Source organism: Podarcis pityusensis (assembly GCF_964106645.2).
Source record: "Podarcis pityusensis genome assembly, chromosome: W".
Classification (NCBI taxonomy): domain Eukaryota; kingdom Metazoa; phylum Chordata; class Lepidosauria; order Squamata; family Lacertidae; genus Podarcis; species Podarcis pityusensis.
Genome location: NC_138045.1, coordinates 34,468,493 through 34,490,611, shown reverse-complemented (window position 1 = coordinate 34,490,611; position 22,119 = coordinate 34,468,493). Strand labels below are relative to the sequence as shown.

General features: G+C 41.1%; 2 long non-coding RNA genes and 1 pseudogene across 4 annotated transcripts in view; 1 reads left to right on the top strand and 2 right to left on the bottom strand.

Moving 5' to 3' along the window:
• Window positions 1-18,035, bottom strand: part of LOC308467834 — an 86,638-nt gene extending 68,603 nt beyond the window's left edge. Inside the window, exon 1 of the long non-coding RNA XR_013981329.1 lies at window positions 17,963-18,035. This is a non-coding gene — a long non-coding RNA (uncharacterized lncRNA). The remainder of the gene's footprint in view (window positions 1-17,962) is intronic.
• Window positions 1-22,119, bottom strand: part of LOC308467690 (adhesion G protein-coupled receptor D2-like) — a 634,294-nt pseudogene that overhangs the window by 485,586 nt on the left and 126,589 nt on the right. The gene's annotated exons all lie outside the window — the stretch shown is intronic.
• LOC308467817 overlaps window positions 1-22,119 on the top strand; it is a 466,381-nt gene that overhangs the window by 374,175 nt on the left and 70,087 nt on the right. The gene's annotated exons all lie outside the window — the stretch shown is intronic.

Here is a 22,119-nt window from a genome sequence, read left to right as displayed (position 1 = left end):
ATGGAATGAAATCAAAAGAGATCTTGAGATATGGTCAAATTTAAAATTTTCATTTATGGTCTGAATATCGGTGGTTAAGATGAATGTATTGCCGAAGATGTTGTTTTTGTTTCAAATCTTACCAATTATTGATAATGTTAGATGTTTTAAAGAATGGCAGAAGGCGCTTTCTAAATTTTTCTGGCAGGGGAAAAAACCCAGAATTAAATATAAATTACTTACAGATGTAAAAGAAAGAGGGGGTTTCTCCCTGCCAGATTTGAAGATATATTTTGAAGCTGCTGCCTTTTGCTGGATTAAGGATTGGATTCAATTAGATAATGAAGATGTCTTGGATTTGGAGGGATTGGATAATCGATTTGGTTGGCATGCATATTTATGGTATGATAAGATCATAGTGGTTTCAAGAATCATATAATTAGAAAAGTGTTAAGGAGTAGATATAAGGATCTCTTAGAACGAAAAACACCCAAATGGATTTCGCCAATGGAAGCACAGGTCCCAAAAAAGTTAAATATGGAAAATAAATGGTTGAGATATTCAGATTTACTGTTTGAGGATTATGAAGGTTTTAAATTAAAACCGTTTGAACAAATAAAAGATAAAGTGAATTGGCTTCAATATTATCAAATTAATGAATTATTTAAGATTGATAAGAGAAATGGTTTTGCAACAGAAAAAACCAAACTGGAAACGGAGTTGTTAGATACCAAAGTTAAGAATATGTCTAAAATGCATAAATTGTTGTTGGAGTGGCATAGTAACATGTTTATAAGGTTGGGTTTTTAAATAATTAAGTTTGTTTGTGTTGTTTATTTGTTTGCTGTTATTTTTTATAGATGTATTTTTTTCTCCTTTTTTTCTTTTTTCTTTTGGATTGCTGTTTGGTTTTGTAATGTTTGTTGCAGTATGTGTTATAATTGTATAAAACTTAATAAAAATTATTGGGGGGGAGAAAGAACACGAATAAGCTTTCTTTGGGCTTATTTCAAATCGTTTCGTATTTTTGGGGTGTGCATGCATATTCACTCAAAGAAAGCAAAAGACTGGTTTTTTGTGTCAATATGCATAGAAAGAAAACGAATAAGCTTATTTCGGGCTTATTTCAAACTGTTGCGTGTTTTTTGGGTGTGCCTACATATTCACACAAAAAACGCAAAAGGAAGTGAAATAAACCGAAAAAAAGAAAAGCATGAGGTTTGGGGGTGAATATATATAGAAAGCAGGCGAATAAGCTTTCTTTGGGTTTATATAACATCATTTCGTGTTTTTGGGGCGTGCATGCGTATTCACTCAAAGAAAGCAAAACATTTGTTTTTTGTGTCAATATGCATAGCAAGAAGACAAATAAGCTTATTTGGGGCTTATTTTACTGCGTTGCGTGTTTTCGGGGTGTGCATGCATATTCACTCAAAGAAAGCAAAACATTTGTTTTTTGTGTCAATATGCATAGCAAGAAGACAAATAAGCTTATTTGGGGCTTGTTTTACTGCGTTGCGTGTTTTTTGGGTGTGCATACATATTCACACACAAAAAAAACACACACAAAAGGAAGTGAAATAAACCAAAAAGAGAGAAAAGCATGTGTTTTGGGGGTGAATATCCATAGAAAGAAGACGAATAAGCTTATTTTGGGCTTATTTCATTTCGTTTCATGCATTTGGGGTGTGCATGCATAATCACAATAAAAATGGAAAACAAAGTGAAATAAGTCCAAAGAACGCAAAATATGTGTTTTTTAGGTCAATATGCATAGAAAGATGACAAATAAGCTTGGTTTGGGCTTATTACACTGTGTTGCCTGCTTTTTGGTTGTGTATGCATATTTACTCAAAGAAAGCAAAACACTTGTTTTTTTTGTGTCAATATACACAGAAAGACGTCAAATAAGCTGTGTTTGGGCTTATTTCACTTCGTTTCGTGTTTTGGGGGGTATATGCATATTCACTCAAAAAACGCAAAACAAAGTGAAATAAACCAAAAAAAGAGAAAAGCGTGTGTTTGGGGGATGAAAATACATAGAAAAAAGAAATAAAAGCTTTGATTCGGCTTATTTTACTTTGTTTCGTGCTTTTGGGTGTGCATGCGTATTCACTCAAAAAACGCAAAACAAAGTGAAATAAACCAAAAAAAAGAAAAGCGACTTCCAGAGCAGCGCGCTAGAGAGATGGGTGGAGATCTGCGCTCCTGCAATCTCGAGGCGGACCTGGTGCCAGAGAGGGAGAAATGAGGGACTAGGCGTAAGTTACCTCGACCTCAGGGGGGAACCTGAGGGCAGAAGCCTAAGGCAGTGCAAAAGAAGAGGTTTCCCAATATTATAGAACAAAGAAACTGAAATAGAAAGACGAGGGGAAGACCTTTGCGCAAAGAGGCAAAACCACTCTCTGGTACAAACGCTCCAATTCCCCGGCACGGCAGCGCTGAACTCTCCTATAAAATAGAGACTGTGAAAAGCAAATGCCTCTCCTGTAAAATAATTGAAGGATAATTGGAAAACCTCTGCCTGTTCAGTGGTGGGTGGGGGAGGCAGGAAGAAAACGCTGAAACAAGGAAACTATAAAGAAAGGAAGAATAAAATAATAATAATAACACAACAGCCTGATGAGATCAAATAAAATATCAAATTTGAGTGGTGCCAGCACATCGCAAAACTACCAAAGAAGAATATCACTAGTAGAAAGTGAAAGTAACATGGACATGAAAGAAATATTAGCAGCAATGGAAAGAATGGAGAAAAATCTAGGGGGGAAAATAACAGCTTTGGACGGAAATATAAGAATGCTTGACGGGAAGATGGAAAGTATGGGGGCAAAAATAGAAGAGAATTCTAAAGTGATAATGGACCTCTCAACCCAAGTGAACCAACTGACAGTGAAACACCAAAATCTAGATTTAACAGTCCAGGAGACCAAAATAAAAGTACAGAAACAGGTCAAAAGTATGAAAAAGAGCTTGCAAGAACAAAGAGAAATGAAAAGTCACCAAGAAAAAAATAAAGAAGAAATAGATGAACTGAGGAAGATCCAGGAAGACACTTGGGATTCCTTGGCCATCTTACAGATGAAACAAAGAGAAATGATTCTTCGAGTGCGCGGTGTCAAAGAAAACCAAGATGAAGACATATTTACAAAATTGACAAAGGCAATAGCAGAATGGCTGGGGGTCCAAGAACAAGAGATGATATTGGACATTGAAAAAATATTTAGAATAAAGGTGGACAAAACCAAAACAAGGAAAGGACCTCTAGACTGCTTGATGTTTTTAAATTCAAGACTGCTTAGAGACAAACTACTATTGAAAGGCAGGACAGATCCACTCTGTATAGAAGGGAGGCAGGTAGAATTTATGAGAGAAATTCCAACACGCCTGTTGAGGCGGAGAGACAATTATAGATTCATGACATCAGCGCTAAAGAAAAACAAAATAAGGTTCAAATGGGAATTCTCAGAGGGACTGTCATTTACATATAAAGACAGGAGGAGATCCTTCAGATCAGTAGAAGATACAAAAATCTTCTGGAGGAAGTACTGGGAGGAATTGGGAGGAGAAAAACTGGTAGAGTGAAGCAAGAAGGACAAGACCAAAACTTTTATTTCCTTTTCAACGTGACCTTAGGACAATAGCATATTCTGGACTATAACTACATAATAACAGTAAAGTTGTGAGTATTTTAAACAAATAAAGGATTATGAGACTGAAATGTATTTAATGGCATATTAATAGATTAAGCAGTAAATTTCGGAGAAATCAATTAGAATGTATATTAAAGAAGAAAAAAATGGGATGTCATATGTATACAAGAAACACATATATCCAAAACTCATGTAAGGGTGTTAAAAAGTACGAGACTAGGACAGGAATATATAGCATCTGCAACGGAAAGAAAGAGGGGAGTGGTCATCTATGTAAATACAATGTTGAAATCCCAAATGTTATTCCAAGATGATGAAGGTAGAGTACTTGGGGTAGAAATACAAACAAAAGAAGGAAAAATCATAGTGGTGGGAATATATGCTCCGAATAGCAAAAAGGATGATTTTTTTAGAAAATTGGAAGAGAGATTATGAGATTATGTGGATGAAAATATAGTAATTATGGGAGATTTTAATGGAGTAACATCGATAGAAATGGACAGAACGCAAAGAGAGAAAACGTCAAGTTCAGGTAGATTACCACTCTCCTTTTTCCACTTAATTGAGAATTTTAATTTATATGATGCCTGGAGAACAAAAAACCCAAGTGTTAAAGATATAACCCATTACTCGGAGGCAAAAAAATCTGGGGGACGAATCGACGCAATATGGCTAACAAAAAAGCTGATGTTAAGTTTAGAAAAAGCAGAAATACTAAACAGATCGATATCAGATCATAATCCGGTATCGGTAATGTGAGGGGTGAGGGTGCTGATAAGCTAGTAAAGCAACACTCCGGGCTCCGCGCCATCTCTTCACAAGATTTATTGTTCAGCTTCAAAGCCGTTTACGAGAGATCAAAGACATACATCCATACTCAGCTATCCAGATGAGTCATCTGACTTTGGTCTATGACACTGCCAACAAGCCCATTCTCGGAAATGACGTTTCCTTTTCGTTTTGCCCTGTGAATGGCTGGGTCCTGCTTTAGGTTCCCCCCTGCCAGTTTCCCCTTCTGACGAGGAAGAGACACTGCTGAATGCCGGCTTGGGCTCTCTATATTTGTCTTCCTCCCTCGTGGTTTCCCCTGCAGCCTCCAATTCCCTGACAGGTAATAATGAAATTTCAAAATCATACTAAGGGAAGGTGGAGAATAAACAAGGAGGTATGGAGAGACGATCAAAGGGTTAAAAGGGCAAAGGAAATATTGAAAGAATTTTATGAAATAAATGAAAATCAGGATACGGATAAAAAAATGATTTGGGAAGCGAGCAAAGCCTATATGAGAGGGTTTTTAATACAACAAATGGGAAAGATAAGGAGAAATAAAGATAATAATATTATGGAAATAAATAAACAAAAAGAGAGAAAGAAAAAGACCTAGTGAAAAACCCAAAGAATGAAGATATCCTCCAACAAATAAAGAATTTACAAGCCCACCTATCAAATTTAATAAATAGGGAAGTAGAGAAAAAAATCATATGGACGAAACAAAGATATTTTGAACAGGCAAATAAACCGGGTAGGATGCTGGCATGGTTTATCAAAGAAAGACAGGTAGAAAGAGTAATAAATAGAATTATTGACGAAGAAAAGGAAATCATTGACCCAAAACAAATTAAAGAAAGTTTTATAAAATATTACAAAAATTTATATAAAGTAGAATTAAAAGAGGAAAAGAAAATTCAAAAATATCTATCAGAAAATAGACTACCAGATATAGAAGAAGAATATGCAATATTAAATTCAAATATTGAACTTGAAGAGATTAAAAAAGTGATTAAAAATATGAAGGAGGGGAAATCGCCTGGACCAGACGGAATCTCAGTAACATATTATAAAAAATTAGAGGAAATAATAACACCCAAATTGCAATTAATTATGAATGAAATTTTAGACAAAGGAGAAATACCTAACTCGTGGCAAGAAGCATTAATAACCCTTATCCCAAAGCAAGGTACAGATCTGAGACTTATAAAAAACTACAGGCCAATATCTTTATTGAATATAGACTATAAAATATTTACTGGAGTCCTTGCAAATAGAATGAAAACTCTGCTAAAAAGGATAATTAAAAAAGATCAGGCAGGATTTTTACCAGCCAGACAAATAAAGGACAACACTAGAATAATTATAGACTTAATAGAATATGCCGAAATGAATCCAAGTAAAGAAATTTCAATGCTTTTAGTAGACGCTGAAAAGGCATTTGACAGTGTCTCTTGGAAATTTATGATCAAAACATGTGAAAGCTTAAATTTAGGTAAAAGATTTATGAATGGAATTCAAGCAATCTACAAAAAACAAACAGCTAAATTAATCCTAAACAATGAAATTACAGAAGAATTCGACATCGAGAGAGGGACGCGACAGGGATGTCCTTTATCCCAACTCCTATTTATAACAATATTAGAAACTCTATTAATAGCTCTGAGAAAGGATGAAGAAATAAAGGGCATATGTCTTGGGACACAGTGTTATAAAGTAAGAGCATTTGAAGACGATGTGATCATTACAACCGAAACACCAAAAGAAAGTATAAATAAAGCATTGGAAAGAATGAAAGAATTTGGTGAAGTAGCAGGATTCAAATTGAAGAAAGATAAATCGAAATTGATAACTAAAAATATAGGCGAGAAAGGAAAAAAGGAATTAGAAGAAATAACAGGACTAAAAATAGAAAATAAAGTGAACTACTTAGGGATATGGATTACAAATAAAAATACAAATTTATTTAAGGATAATTATATTAAAAAATGGAAAGAAATTAAAGGAAGTATGGATAAATGGGGAAAATTAAAACTATCATTAGGAGGAAGAATATCTATGATTAAAATGATGATACTCCCCAAAATTCTATTTTTATTCCAAACGATTCCAATTGTAATAGGAACTAAATATTTTATAAGCTGGCAAAGAGACCTTGCAAATTTTATATGGCAGGGGGAAAAAGCAAGGATAAAATCAGAAGTAATGATGGGCCCAAAAGAAAGTGGAGGATTCGCAGTGCCAGATTTAAGGAAGTATTTTGAGGCAGAGTGTTGGTGCTGGATAAAAAAATGGATATTATTAAAAGATAATGAAGTCTTAACATTAGAGGGCTGGGACAAAATAGATGGATGGCACGGCTACTTATTCTATGATAAAAAAGAACAACACAAAAAAATTACAAACCACATAGTAAGAAAGGCTCTATTGGATGTCTGGGAAAGAACAAAAGGAAAAATTATTGAGAAAACTCCCCAATGGGTTTCGCCAGTGGAAGCAACTACAACATTAAAGAGTAATGTAAAAGAGACTTGGCCAACATATAGGGTAATATTAGAGGAAGCAGATGGAAATATTAAATTAAAAACTTACGAACAATTACAAACATTTAGAATAAATTGGTTACAATATTATCAATTAAAAGCAACTTATGAAAAAGACATAAAAAGGGGGGGATTTGAAAATAAAACCTCAAAATTAGAAGAGGAAATACTACAGAGCGATAAAAAAATACTTGCAAAAATGTATAGACTATTAACGAAAACCACCCTAGAACAAGAGACGAAAGGGGAAAACATGTTAAAATGGGAGCACGATTTGGGATATGAGATAGATCTGGAAAGATGGAAAACTTTTTGGGAGGAAATATAAATTTTACTGCTTGTGATTTATTAAGGGAGAATTTCAGAAAAATGCACCACAGATGGTATCTAACCCCTGACAGATTGTCAAAAATAAATAAAAGGAACAACGACAAATGTTGGAAATGTAACAGAACAAAAGGTACGTTATATCACATGTGGTGGACTTGCTGTGAGGGATGTGTTTGCTGCCTAGCTAGTTAGGAGATAACATTCCAGGCATCGAGCCACTTCTGTCCGGTAGATTTATTACTGCAAAATCCAAGCCCACGCCGGAGCTCCAAAACAACACCTCCGTGTTGCTCAGTCAGTTGCCGCTTCTAAATTTTTGTGACGTGGCTTTCTAGACCAGCATGCCCAGCGAGACAGGGAACGCCTCTTATCTCCTCTCTTCTGGGAATAGCTAGTTCCTGGAACAGACTGGCCACTCCCTATTTCAGTCTCCGATTGAGAGGACTGGCTGGAAAACGACTGTTTGGGCTCTCGGTAAGTGTTTCCATGCCCCCCCCCCCGTCTCTGTCTGCCTCCCTTTCCCTGACACTTGCCCAAAGATTAAAATCTTTTGGGACATGATCCATGACGAAATAAAAAAAATTGATAAGGACATCACATTAAAAAAAAGGCAGAGGCATATTTATTAGGAATCTTAGATAAAGATATCCCCAAAGAGAAAATTAACTTATTGCTATACACGACAACAGCGGCAAGAATTTTGATTGCTAGCTATTGGAAAGAGGAAAGCATCCCAACAAAAAGAGAATGGTTGGGGAAACTTTGCGAGTACCTGGAATTAGCAAAATTGTCAGATATAATAAGGAGAAAATCCAAAACTGTGGTTATGAAGCAATGGGAGTGTTTAAATGATTATTTACAAAACCAGGGCTCAACTACAAAAATCTGGTTGTGTTTAGAATAATCTTGTGCGTAATATAAAAAATACAAAGTGAGACATTAAGGAAACCCAAAGGGAAAATATGAAGAACAGAGGCTCTGAAGAACGGATTTTTTTTTTTTCTGTTTTCTCTTTACATTTATTTTATTTTATATTTTTTAAAAAATAATTTTTATTAAGGTTTCAATAAAAAATTGAACAGAAAAGACATAAAAAAGAAATACACAAATACACAATACAAATCCCAGAAAAAGAGAAAAAACACGAGAAACAAAAAAACAACAACAACAAAAAAGAAAAGAAACAGAACAATTAAAAACAATATCACCTTTTCATTTCCTTTTTTGAATTTACTTACTTTCTGGACTTCCTCATACCTCCTTCTTTTGTATTCCAGTCCAAATTGTTTATCCAGCAATTTCTTTTCCACTTTTTTAATCCCAGTCTTTAATCTTAGTGTAATATAGCATTAAAATTTTACCTCTTAAGTACCAAATTTCCCTTTCCTTTAACTTCTTTACTCCTAATCTTTAATCTTAATGTAATATAGCATTAAAATTTTACCTCTTAAGTACCAAATTTCCATTTCTTTAAACTTCTTTAATCCTAATCTTTAATCTTAGTCTGTCTATAATTTTATCCTGTACAGCTGGAAACCACTTATTTTCAATCCAACATCACTCTAACATTCTTTAATTTTGCAATGTTTCTGTAGGTAATCTTTGAATTTCTTCCAATCTTCCTCCATCGCCTCTTCTCCCTGGTCACGGATTCTGCCAGTCATTTCCGCCAGTTCCATATACTCCATCAATTTCATCTGCCATTCCTCCAGCGTGGGAAGTTCTTGTGTCTTCCAATACTTTGCGATGAGTATTCTTGCTGCTGTTGTTGCATACATAAAGAAAGTTCTATCCTTTTTTAACACCATTTGGCCGACTATGCCCAGGAGAAAGGCCTCTGGTTTCTTAGGGAAGGTATATTTAAATACCTTTTTTAATTCATTATATATCATTTCCCAGAAAGCCTTAATCTTTGGGCATGTCCACCAAAGGTGAAAAAATGTACCTTCAGTTTCTTTACATTTCCAACATTTATTATCGGGCAAGTGATAGATTTTTGCAAGCTTGACTGGGGTTATGTACCACCTGTATATCATTTTCATAATATTCTCTCTTAAGGCATTACATGCCGTAAATTTCATACCTGTGGTCCACAACTGTTCCCAGTCAGCAAACATAATGTTATGTCCAACGTCCTGTGCCCATTTAATCATAGCCGATTTTACCGTTTCATCCTGAGTGTTCCATTTCAGCAGCAAGTTATACATTCTTGACAAATTCTTAGTTTTGGGTTCTAACAGTTCAGTTTCTAATTTTGATCTTTCCACCTGGAAGCCAATTTTCTTGTCCAATTTAAATGCCTCCATTATCTGAAAATAATGAAGCCAGTCTCGCACTTTGTTTTTTAATTTTTCGAAACTCTGCAGTTTCAGTCTATCTCCGTCTTGTTCCAAAATTTCCCAATATTTCGGCCATTTGACCTCCATATTGACCTTATTCAAGGCTTTCGCTTCCATTGGTGACAGCCACCTTGGGGTTTTATTTTCTAGCAAATCCTTATATCTTATCCAAACATTAAACAGCGCTTTCCTGACAATGTGGTTTTTAAATGCTTTATGTGCTTTGACCTTGTCATACCATAGATATGCATGCCATCCAAATACATTATTAAACCCTTCTAGGTCCAAAATGTCAGTGTCTTCAAGAAGTAGCCATTCTTTCAGCCAGCAAAAAGCTGCTGATTCATAGTAAAGTTTGAGGTCTGGCAGGGCAAATCCACCTCTTTCCTTTGCATCCGTTAGTATTTTAAATTTTATTCTGGGCTTCTTGCCCTGCCAGACAAATCTAGAAATATCTTTCTGCCACCTCTTGAAACAATCCATTCTGTCCACAATTTGCAAAGATTGAAACAAAAACAACATTCTAGGCAATACATTCATTTTTACCGCAGCAATACGTCCCAACAGTGAAAGCTTCAAATTTGACCAAATTTCTAAATCTTTTTTCACTTCAGACCAACATTTTTCATAATTATCTTTAAATAAGTTTCCATTTTTTGCTGTCATGTTGATCCCCAGTGTCAGGGAACTGCCATCGGAAGGAAGGGAAGTGAAAGGGTTCACACAGGTTGGGAGAGACTCAGCAGCTGAAGAGGGAACCAGTAGGGGGAGAGGAGCTGAGCTGAGGGAAAGGGAGCTGGAGGGATGGCTCAGAGACACTTCCAGCGAAAACAGTGGGGAGGTTTCAGGACCTCCTGTAGGGACACCCACTCCTCGCCGGAAACTGTCACGCAGAGAGTCCAGAAGACGTGTTTCCGTTAAGGAGCTTTTATGTTGGAAGCGATTCCGAAAGCAACCACTGTCGGAATCTGCCAGCGACTGACGGAGCCATGTTTAAGGGGCTCCGTTACAGACAGAGGTTTGCAAACTTGACCAAACTCTGAGGGACTTGGATTTTACACACAAGCAGCTCATCATCCCATCACAGCATTCCGACAGTCTTCGTGAGCAGCTTGTGCAGGAGAAGGCATCATGAGCAACCCAGCCGGAACCGGAGAAGCAGGAGCTGGAGCGGGTCCAAGCCTGGAAGAAAGGTACCGGGTGTTGGAGGTCCAGCTAGCGCTGCAGACGGCGAGGCTTGAGGAGAGGAGGGCTCAGGATGCAGACAAAAAGGGGAAAGACACCCAGCTCGTCAGAAAGGTACCAGGATTGGTGCAGAAGTTTGGGGGGGAGCCCAAAGACTATCATGGCTTTCGGACAGAGATGCAATATGCCCTCAATCTGCAGTTTGATGAATTCCCTGACGAGGAATCACGAGTGGCTTTCGTGATTGGGCATCTTGAAAAGGGGGCGAGAGACTGGGTTAGACCCCTGATGGCAGCGAATAGTGACGTCCTAAAGGACACGATGAAGTTCTTTCGCGCCATGGATCTGATGTTTTCCAGCGATATTGAACAGGGAGTGGTCCGCAGACAGTTAATGGCTTGCAAACAGGGGAGCCGATCTGTCCGTGAGTACTGGACTGAGTTCACCATGTTGATCCATAAATTGGGGTGGGATCTATCGGCGGAACCCATTGAAATGCTCTTTGAAGAAGGGCTTTCTTCGGCTGTGAAAGACGAACTTTCCCGGGCGCCCAGGGCGGAGTCTATGGACCAGCTGACCAAATCAGCGCTGACCATAGGAGCGCGCCAGGAGGCGAGAGCATTGGAGAGGCGGGAAGGGAAGGGGGAACGTTGGAAGGAGTTCCGCATTCCAGACATTCCAGAGCCAACTTTCCCGCCGGCAGAGCCGATGGAAATCGGAACAGCGCGCGCGCGCGCAGTTTCAAAGCCCAGTGAGGGGGGAAAGAAGGAGGGAAAAGGCGCCCGGAAATGCTATCTCTGCCAACAGCCAGGTCACTTTGCCAGAGTCTGCCCCCAGAGGAAGGAATGGCAAGGGATGGTAGGAGCTGTGGAGGGAAGAGAGGAAGAAATACCGAAGCAAGTAAAAGCCAACGCCTGGCTGCCACCGTCGGGGCACAGCAGCCAGGCCAAAGAGCAGTGAAAGTGCCCACGCCAGAACCTCCTAAACCCGCCCTAGTGATAGAAGTGGCGCTAGAGCTGCCAAACGGACACCCTCTAAAGATAAAGGCGCTGTTGGACTCAGGCAGCTCCTGCAATTTCATGAGCAAAGAGTTTGCAGCTGAACACCAGATACAGACGATCCCTTTAAGCAACCCCCTGCAGGTGACCACGATCGATGGCAGGGAGCTGTTGGGAGGAGAAGTCAGCTTGCAGACCGTCCCAATGATAATGAAGGTGGCAAGGCACACCGAACTGATAGCGTTTAATGTGGCCACCTTGGGAGGAGCTCCCATAATATTGGGGATGAGCTGGCTAGCGTTACATGATCCGCTGGTGGGCTGGCATCAGAGAGTGGTTTCTTTTGGTTCAGCACATTGCTTAGAACACTGCAAAGAGGGAAAGGGTTTGGCAGGGGCCCAAGCCACCCTAGCAGGGACTGAAGTAACGGAGAACGTGAAGGTACCACGACAATACGCAGATCTCCGCGACGTCTTCAGCGAAAGGGAAGCTGACCAACTACCCCCGCATAGACCCTTTGACTGTCAAATCAATTTACTCCCTGGGGCACAGCTCCCTGTAGGCAAGCTGTACGCCATGTCAGACAGAGAGATGCAGGAGCTAAGAGAGTTCATTGACAAGAACCTGAAGAGAGGGTTCATCAGAGAGTCCAGGGCGGTGGGGGGCAGCCCAGTGTTTTTTGTGGATAAGAAAAACACGAACAAGCCGAGGCTTGTGTGTGACTTCAGGGCCTTAAATGCAGTGTCAGAACCAGTGGCTTTCCCTATGCCCAGGATTGACGACATTTTGACAAGGGTCAGGAAGGGAAAGATTTTTACTAAACTGGACCTAAGGGGGGCGTACAACCTGATACGAATAAGGAAGGGGGATGAATGGAAAACCACCATGTTCACCCCTTTGGGGGCATTTGAATATTTAGTTATGCCCTTCGGCCTACAAGGAGGCTCCGCGTGCTTTCAATCGTTTATGAACCACGTCCTGGGGCCTTTGCTTTACAAGAATTGTGTGGCCTTCTTAGACGACGTGTTGGTGTATTCTGAGAATGAGGAGCAGCATGTGAGAGACGTCAGAGAAGTGTTGAGCAGGCTGCAAGCCAACCAGCTGTGGGTGAAACTGGAGAAGTGTCAGTTTCATACCAAGGAGGTGGAATTCCTGGGGTATCGCCTGTCAGACAAGGGATTGGCCATGGATCCCGGCAAGGTCCAGGCGGTGCTGGAATGGAAAACACCCAAAACAAGGAAGGATGTGCAGAGGTTCCTAGGATTTGGGAACTTCTATCGTAAGTTCATCCGAAACTTTGCCCACCTGACGGCGCCCATTACGGACTGTCTCAGCAGTAAGAAGAAGTTCGTTTGGACTGAGGAGGCGGAGCGAGCATTTGAGGAACTAAAAAGGGCCTTCGCCTCGGAACAACAACTCCTGCATGTGGATTTACAAAAACCGATGAGAGTGGAAACTGACGCATCAGACAGAGCTATTGGGGCGGTGCTTCTGCAGCCAGGGAAGGAGGAGTCAGAGTGGAGACCGTGTGCCTTTTTTTCGCGAAAGCTGAACAAATCCGAGAGGAACTACACGGTGTATGACCGAGAACTACTAGCCATTCATGAGGCGTTCCGGAGATGGAGGCACCTGCTAATTGGCGCACAACATAAGGTGCAAGTGTGCACTGACCACAAGAACCTAGAGTATTGGAGGACGGCACGAGTGCTCAACCAACGGCAAGTGAGATGGGCCCAGGAGTTCTCCAAATTTAACTTTGAGATTTGTTACGTGCCAGGCCCAGAGAACATTAGGGCGGACGCTCTCTCACGCAAACCTGAATATTTGGAGGGGGAGGGAGCACCCGAAGAGAGACATGTCATTCCAGAGGACCGCTGGGTGTGTGGGGCGGCATTGGTGGGACAAAGAGAACTGGTAGAGGAAACAGAGAATGATGAATACGCCCAGAATAAGCTCAGAGGTCTTAGGGGTGAGGGAGAGGAACCAGGGGGTTTCGAGGAAAGAAATGGAGCTTTGTATTACAAAGGGGCACTGTATATCCCTGAAGGAGACTTAAGGGGGAGGGTACTCAAGCAGTTGCACGACAGCCCCACGGCGGGGCATTTTGGACAACACAAAACCATGTGGTTGGTCACCAGGGAATTTTGGTGGCCTAAGGTGAGGGAAGATGTACGGGAGTATGTAAGAGGGTGTGAGCAATGCCAGCGAGCCAAAGGGGAGAGGCGGGCACCGGCGGGGCTATTAGAACCCTTACCAACCCCAGAAAGACCTTGGGAGGCAGTGTCGATAGATTTTATGACTGATCTGCCGAAGTCCAAGGGGAAAACAGCCATCATGGTGGTGGTAGACCTACTAACAAAGATGTGCCACTTTGTAGCCTGCTCGCATGCAGTCACGGCGGAAGAGACAGCGAAGTTATTTGTAGAACACATTTTTAGGTTGCACGGAGTGCCATTGAGGGTGGTCTCAGACCGGGGAAAACAATTTACTTCCAGGTTCTGGAGGAAGCTCATGAGCTTACTGCAGGTGGAGGTCAACTTTTCGACTGCCCGGCACCCTGAAACCAACGGGCAGGCGGAAAGAGCAAACGGGGTCCTCCAGCAATACCTGAGGTGTTATGTCAATGACAGAGAGAATGACTGGGTAGAAAAGTTGGCGCTGGCGGAATTTGCCTACAACAATGCCGAGAATGTGTCCACAGGGATGAGCCCCTTCTTGGCTAATTATGGGTGTCATCCCAGGGCTTTCCCAGGGGGAGAAGGGGAGAGATGGGGTGTCCCGGCAGCCGAGCATTTTGTAGAAGAAATGGAAGCAATCCATCGTCAGCTCCAACTCAACTTAGAAAGGGCGAAGGAAGAATACAAGAGGCAGGCAGACAAGAACCGAAGGGAAGGTGAAACCATAAGGGTGGGAGATAGGGTGTGGCTGTCAACCCAAGGGTTGCCGTTCAAAGGAGGTTGTAAGAAATTAAGACCCAGGAGATTGGGTCCCTTTGAGGTCATTCAACAGGTCAACCCAGTGGCTTTCAGGCTCCGGTTACCCAACCACATGAAACTGCACCCAGTATTTCACAGGTCGTTACTGTCACCGTATGAGGGGGGACGAGAAGGGATGGCCACTCGGGGACCGGTCATAGAAGAAAGGGAATGCAGCAGCCATGTGGCAGAAATCCTCGACGCCAGATGGAAGGGGGATCAGGTGGAGTATTTGGTAGCGTGGGAAGGAGAACCGGAGTCAGAAAACACTTGGGTAATGGCAGAAGATATCAATGACGAGGTATTGATAGAAACGTTCCATCAAAGGTTCCCAAGGAAACCTCAGCCTGTGGAGAGGTTCCGGAGGGAATACTTTGGGACCACCGATGAGGAGGAGGAGTTGGAAGGATTCTCGGAATCGGAAGGGGAAGGGGAGATGGACTCTGAGGAGGAGGAGTACTTCGAGACCAGGAACCGCAACAGGTGGAGAGAAGTGTTCGGGACATCGGAAGATGAAGGAAGTTCATTCCGGGGTTTTGCCTCCTCACCGCCCGTAGAGGAGGGGGCGAGAGGGGATGAAGGGGGCCCTGGAGGGGAGGTGGATGTCAGGGAACTGCCATCGGAAGGAAGGGAAGTGAAAGGGCTCACACAGGTTGGGAGAGACTCAGCAGCTGAAGAGGGAACCAGTAGGGGGAGAGGAGCTGAGCTGAGGGAAAGGGAGCTGGAGGGATGGCTCAGAGACACTTCCAGCGAAAACAGTGGGGAGGTTTCAGGACCTCCTGTAGGGACACCCACTCCTCGCCGGAAACTGTCACGCAGAGAGTCCAGAAGACGTGTTTCCGTTAAGGAGCTTTTATGTTGGAAGCGATTCCGAAAGCAACCACTGTCGGAATCTGCCAGCGACTGACGGAGCCATGTTTAAGGGGCTCCGTTACAGACAGAGGTTTGCAAACTTGACCAAACTCTGAGGGACTTGGATTTTACACACAAGCAGCTCATCGTCCCATCACACCCAGGTATTTGACTTTCTTAACCACTGTTAAACCTGTCTCATTCTGAAACCTCTCTCTTTTGATCGGTGTTAATTTTTTCTCTAAAACCTTAGTTTTTGACTTGTTCAATTTAAATCCTGCCACTTGACCAAATTCTTGAATCAGTTCTAAAACCCTTTTAGTACTAGATTCTGGCTCCTGTAACGTCAATACTAAGTCATCTGCAAATGCTCTCAATTTGTACTGTTTAGTTCCGACCTGTATACCTTTGACCAACTGGTCCCTTCTAATCATATTCAGTAAAACCTCCAGGACCGAAATAAAAAGGAGAGGGGAAATTGGGCAACCTTGTCGTGTCCCTTTTTCAATTTTAAGTTCTTCCGTCACAACATTATTTACAATTAGTTTAGCCTTTTGTTCTGAATAAATTGCACTTATACCATTCTCAAAACCTTGGCCTACCCCCATGCCCTGAAGATTCTTCTTCATAAAGTTCCAAGAAATGTTGTCAAAGGCTTTCTCCGCGTCTACAAATATCAAAACTGCTTTAGTGTTTATATTCACTTCTAGTTTTTCCAAAATATCAATTATATTCCTCAAATTGTCAGACAAATGTCTTCCTGGGAGAAAGCCCGCTTGGTCTTTGTGAATCTCTTCCATCAATACTTTTTTAAATCTCTTAGCCAAAATGTCTGCAAAAATTTTGTAATCCACATTAAGTAGTGATATAGGGCGGTAGTTTTTAAGCTGTGTCTTTTCAGTCTCTGTTTTCGGTACAAGTGTAATATATGCTTCTTTCCACGACTCTGGTGCTCTTTTCCCCTCCATTATTTCATTGCAGACCTCTTTCAAAGGTTGAATTAACCATTCTTTCAAAGATCTGTAGTATCTAGAAGTCAAACCATCTGGTCCTGGAGATTTACCCAATTGCATATTTTGAATGGCACCTTCTATTTCTTGTTCAGTTATTTTATGATTCAAAATTAATTTATTTTCTTGAGATATTTTTTGTAATCCATTTGTTTTCAAACATTGATCTAAGTCTGTTTCTTTCAATGGCCCTTGAGTATATAATCGTTTAAAATACCTCTGGAAACAACTTCTAATCTCTGCAGGGTTCTGTATATTTCTTCCTTCCACTTCTAAGTTCGTAATTGTATTTAGTTTTTGTCTCTTTTTCATTTGCCATGCCAACAGTTTACCACATGTATTGGCCGACTCAAAAGTCTTTTGCCTCATTTGTTTAATTTTCCATTCTATTTCCTGATTCATCATTTTCAGATATTGTACTTGATGTAACTTTAACTCTCTCAGAATCTCTTGAGATTTTGGGTTTACTCTCAGTCTTTTTTCACTTTCCTTTATTTTGTCCATTATCTTATCCTTCTTCTCATTTTGAGTTCTTTTCTTTACTGCGTTCTGTTGTATTAAGAACCCTCTCATAACCGCTTTACTTGCGTCCCAGATTACTCTTCTCTCCACGTTGGTACTTAAGTTTATCTCAAAATAGTCTCTCAAGGTTTTTTGGGCCTTCTTAAGTACTTCTTCATCTCTAAATAAGGTGTCATTCATCTTCCATCTGAAGGAGCCAGTTGGTGTTAGTCTCATTTCCATCTTAACTGCATTATGGTCGGAGCAAGTTTTCGGGCAGATTTCCACCTTTCTTGTCTTTGGTGCCATTCCTCTAGTTATCCAGATTTGGTCAATTCTTGTCCATGTCATTTTGGCTTCAGAAAAGAAAGTTCCTTCTTTAGCCAAGGGGTTTCTTAATCTCCACATGTCGACTAAATCCAAGTTGTCTGTCATGTCAAAAAAAGTTTTCGGTAGTCTACCATCCTTAGTGACTACCTGTCTTTGTGCCTTGTCCATATATGTAGATACCACTCTGAAGAACGGATTATTAAAAACGCGTGAGGTAAACGGTGGAAGTCGTTTTGTTTTTTTTCTTTTCTTTCTTTTTTCTGTTTTTTCTTTTTTCTTTCAACAGAAACTATTTAAGGTAGATAAGGACAAGACAAAATTATACAATTGAATGTAAATATAGATGGGAAATGGCTATGTATTGTGAGTGCTTATCTACTTTTAAAAAAAATTCATATAGGATCTGTTCTTTTACTTTTTTATTCTCTCTTTGTTCCCTTTTTCTTTATTCTGATATCTTACATTTCATTTCATTGTGCTATCATGAATAGCATTTTACAGAGGTATAAATAACTGTAAATATGAAAAGAGACAAAATATTCTCTAATTCCTTTTCCTTGGATAGATCTATTTGGTTTTCTCTTTTGTATTTTCTTTTGTTGTGAATATGTATGTATTTTAACTTGTACTGAATAAAAATTTATTAAATAAAAAAACAAACAAAATAAAAAAAGAAAAGCATGTGTTTTGTTGTTGTTGTTGTTTAGTCGTTTAGTCTTGCCCGACTCTTCGTGACCCCATGGACCAGAGCACGCCAGGCACTCCTGTCTTCCACTGCCTCCCGCAGTTTGGTCAAACTCATGCTGGTAGCTTCGAGAACACTGTCCAACCATCTCGTCCTCTGTCGTCCCCTTCTCCTTGTGCCCTCCATCTTTCCCAACATCAGGGTCTTTTCCAGGGAGTCTTCTCTTCTCATGAGGTGGCCAAAGTACTAGAGCCTCAGCTTCATGATCTGTCTTTCCAGTGAGCACTCGGGGCTGATTTCCTTAAGCATGTGTTGTCGGAAGTCTGCTCGGCCAAGCCAATAAGGCCTCATCTTCCTCCGAGCTGAGCCTTTGAAATCGCCTCCGACGTGTTTAATGACCTGAGCCTTTGATAAGGCCTCAAGCACATTCTATCCAGCAGGGTTCCCAGCACAGGGAAGAGATGAGAAGTTTGGCTACATTGTAACGAGTTTTATTTCTAAACTACGCAGAACAGAAAATATATCCTCTCTCTATGAAAGCAGAGAGCAACTGAACAAAGGAACAAAAGAAACGGGAAACCACTAACGTCACATCCCGTCTCCCTTTCCCATGAGACTGCAGGGTCTCTGGAATGTAAACAGAGTCCTGTGACTCGCAGCAGCTGCTCAGTGAGAAACAGAAACTAACATCCTCCCCCTTTCTGTGAACACCACTGGGCAGCGTGTCAGTACAATCTCAGTACAAAACCAATTTCTGTACGTAGGTACAGTGTTGATCCTTCGGAACAACCTTGGACAATAAATCAGCAGGGATTTCATTACCTGGCATGTAGGACACTGTAACGAGTCCTTTCTGAACACATTCCCTAGCATGTTGCAGCTTCAATTGCAAGTGCTTTGTGCTTTGCTTACAACCTTCAGAAGTCAGCAAAGCCAAACATGCTTTGTTGTCCTGATAAACCTGGATTGGACATTTGACAGGAATTCTCATGTCTTTACACAATTGTAACAACCATTCACAACCCACAAGTGAATAAGACAGTGCACTCAGTTCAGCTTCACAAGAACTTAAGCTTACTGTTGTTTGCTTCTTGCACGACCAATCAAATAGACCCTGATTGTACATGTAGCAAACTCCAGACGTGCTTTTCCTGTCTGTAGTGTCACTTCCAAAACTCGCATCAGCAAATATTTCAAGACCTCCAGACTTCTGATTGTTAAATCTCTGTCTGTAGTGCATAGTACCTTTCAAATAGTGTGCTATGCGTTTCAGAGCTTTCCAATCCTCAACAGTAGGATTGTTGACTTGTCTGCTTAGCAAATTCATGCTAACTGCAATGTCAGGTCTTGAACATTTGGCAATGAAGTTTAGTTTGCCTAGCACACTTCTGTACAGTGTAGTGTCAGAAAATGCTTCTTCAGTGTCATCTACCTGATAACCTGTTGTCATTGGTGTGTCTACAGGGTTAGCATCCATCAGGTTTAGTTTGGTTAACACATCAGCAATTTTCTGTGACTGGTGTACTAGAATATTACCGTCTTGGTCTCTCTCTATTTCCAGAGATAGGTAGTTGGTTACCTCACCAAGATCTTTCATGTCAAAGTGTTCCTTCAGTTGAGCTAGGGTGCTATGGTACATTTTGATATCCTTCCAAAAGAAAAGAATATCATCAACATAAAACAAGCAATACAGCTTCTTTTGCCCTTCCTCTTTGACAAATACACATGGATCAGCTTTACCTTGCTGAAAACCTAAAGAAAATAACACTTCAGTGAGTTTAGAGTGCCAGAACTGTGCACTTTGCTTGAGACCATATAGGGACTTCTTCAGAGAGCAAACAAATCCCTGTTTTACCTGTACGCCATCAGGTGGAAGCATATAAAGAGATTCACCTAAGGTTCCGTACAAAAATGCTGTATTCACATCGTGATGAGAAACGTGTAGATTCTCTTCTGCAGCAAGTTTGAGCATAAGCCTAGTGCTCTCATATCTCACGGTGGGTCAGCAGGTCTCGTGATAGTCTTCTCCTGGTACCTGTGAAAAACCTCTGGCTACCAGTCTGGCTTTGTGTCTGACTATCTTGCCATTCTGATCTGTCTTTGCTTTGAAAACCCATCTGCTGTCAAGCAGTTTCATCCCTGGAACTGTCAGAACTAGCTCCCATGTTTTGTTCCCCTCTAAGGAATCAAGCTCACCCTTCATGGTGGTTAACCATGGCTCAGCATCCTTTGAATTCAAAGCCTGGATCTCTTGGAAGCTTGAAGGTTCAAATACCTTCTTGGAGCTATTAACAGCAGTTACAGCTTTCGCTGCTTTAGCAAATTCATCAGCAAATCTCTTTGGAGGTCTTCCTTTCGTGGCTCTTTCAGACCTGCGAATTAGACGTAGGTCTTCAACGCTCTCCTCTTCTTTCTTAGGAGAAAAGTGGCCTATAGTGAACAATGGTTCCTCCAATTCTCGATCAGAGCCTTCAGAGGGTCGCAGAGAGGCCTTAGCACTCTTGAAATCCTCTGAATCACCTGATTCAGTTTTGGATTCAGAATCAGAACCTTCATCAGTGGGTGTGGGGTTTTGCTGCTCTTTATCCTCAGACTCTTCAGTGTCATCAGGATAACATTGGAAAATTCCCACATTCTCCCCCCACTTGACATTGTACTCAACACTTCTAGTGAGCCTGACTGTGTTAGTGTCAGTCATCATTACTCTGCAAGAACCTTTCTGATAGCCTAGAAAGATACCATGCAAACCACATTTGCCTAACTTGGAGCTTTGTGGTGTGTGAACCCACATGTCAGAACCAAAAATTCTCATGTGCTTGATGTATGGTTTCTTGCCAAACATCTTTTCATAGGGGGTACAACCAATCGGTGAAGATAATCTGTGATTACAAGTATAAACAAAACAGCTGAGCGATTCTGCCCAATAACTCTCTGGAAGATTGGCATCATGCAGCAAGGTTTTCAAGCCTTGAAGCAATGTTTGGCTTGCCCTTTCACAAAGTCCATTCATCCAAGGAGATCGTGGACTTGACATGTCATGTTGAATTCCTTTCTCAGTCAGAAAAGCTTCAAACTGCTGAGAAGTAAATTCTCCCCCTCGATCTGTAAACAAACATTTCACCTGTTTACCATGCACATTTTTCAACCAAGCACAGAATTCCTTGAACCTAGGAAACGCTTCTGATTTCTGCTTGAGATTGAACACATGAATATACCTGGAAAATGAATCAATAAGAACCATGAAGTATCTGGCTCCACCCAAAGAGGGTGTTAGTGGACCAATGAGATCAGCATGCACTACCTGGTATGGTTCTGTAGCTTGTCTACTAGACACCTTACCTTTTGCAGCCATTTTGACCTTGTTCGCTGTGCATGCCTTACACTTCATGTGGTACCTGCAGGGTTTAATAGTCATACCTTCAACTAAGGCAGGCATTTTGGAAACTACCTCGAAGTGTAAATGACCAAATTTCCTCACACTTCCGGGTCGGCGCCATCGGCTAATGGCGGAGTTCCTCTGACTGGAGGAACCTGCTCTGTGAGAACTGGGTCTCCCCACCGCGGCGAAGGTGGGGGCCCTTTAAAAATCCCAGGTGGAGATAGCCTGGGAACGTGGGATTTGGCGGGCACCAAGAGCCCCTCCCCTACTCGCGGGGAACCCTATTTTTTGGGCTCCGGAGCGAAGTGGGGTGAGCGGCGCGGTGCTGCGAACTGACTGCTACTTTCACGGAGTGAAGCCGCATAGCTGTTGCCGGAGTTCGCTGACTTTTTCCTGTGGACAATTGGACTTAAAAATAACTACCCGTGAGTAAAGTGAAGAATTGGAGTTTTAAAAGCTGAATTTGACAACGAACGGGGGGAGGCTTAAAACAGGAAGTCCGCCTTTCCTTTTTTGTAAATAATCGGAGGCAAACAGGTTTAAGCTAAAGCCTGAAAAGTCTATTTTAAACGTTTAAATCTTCAGCATAAAA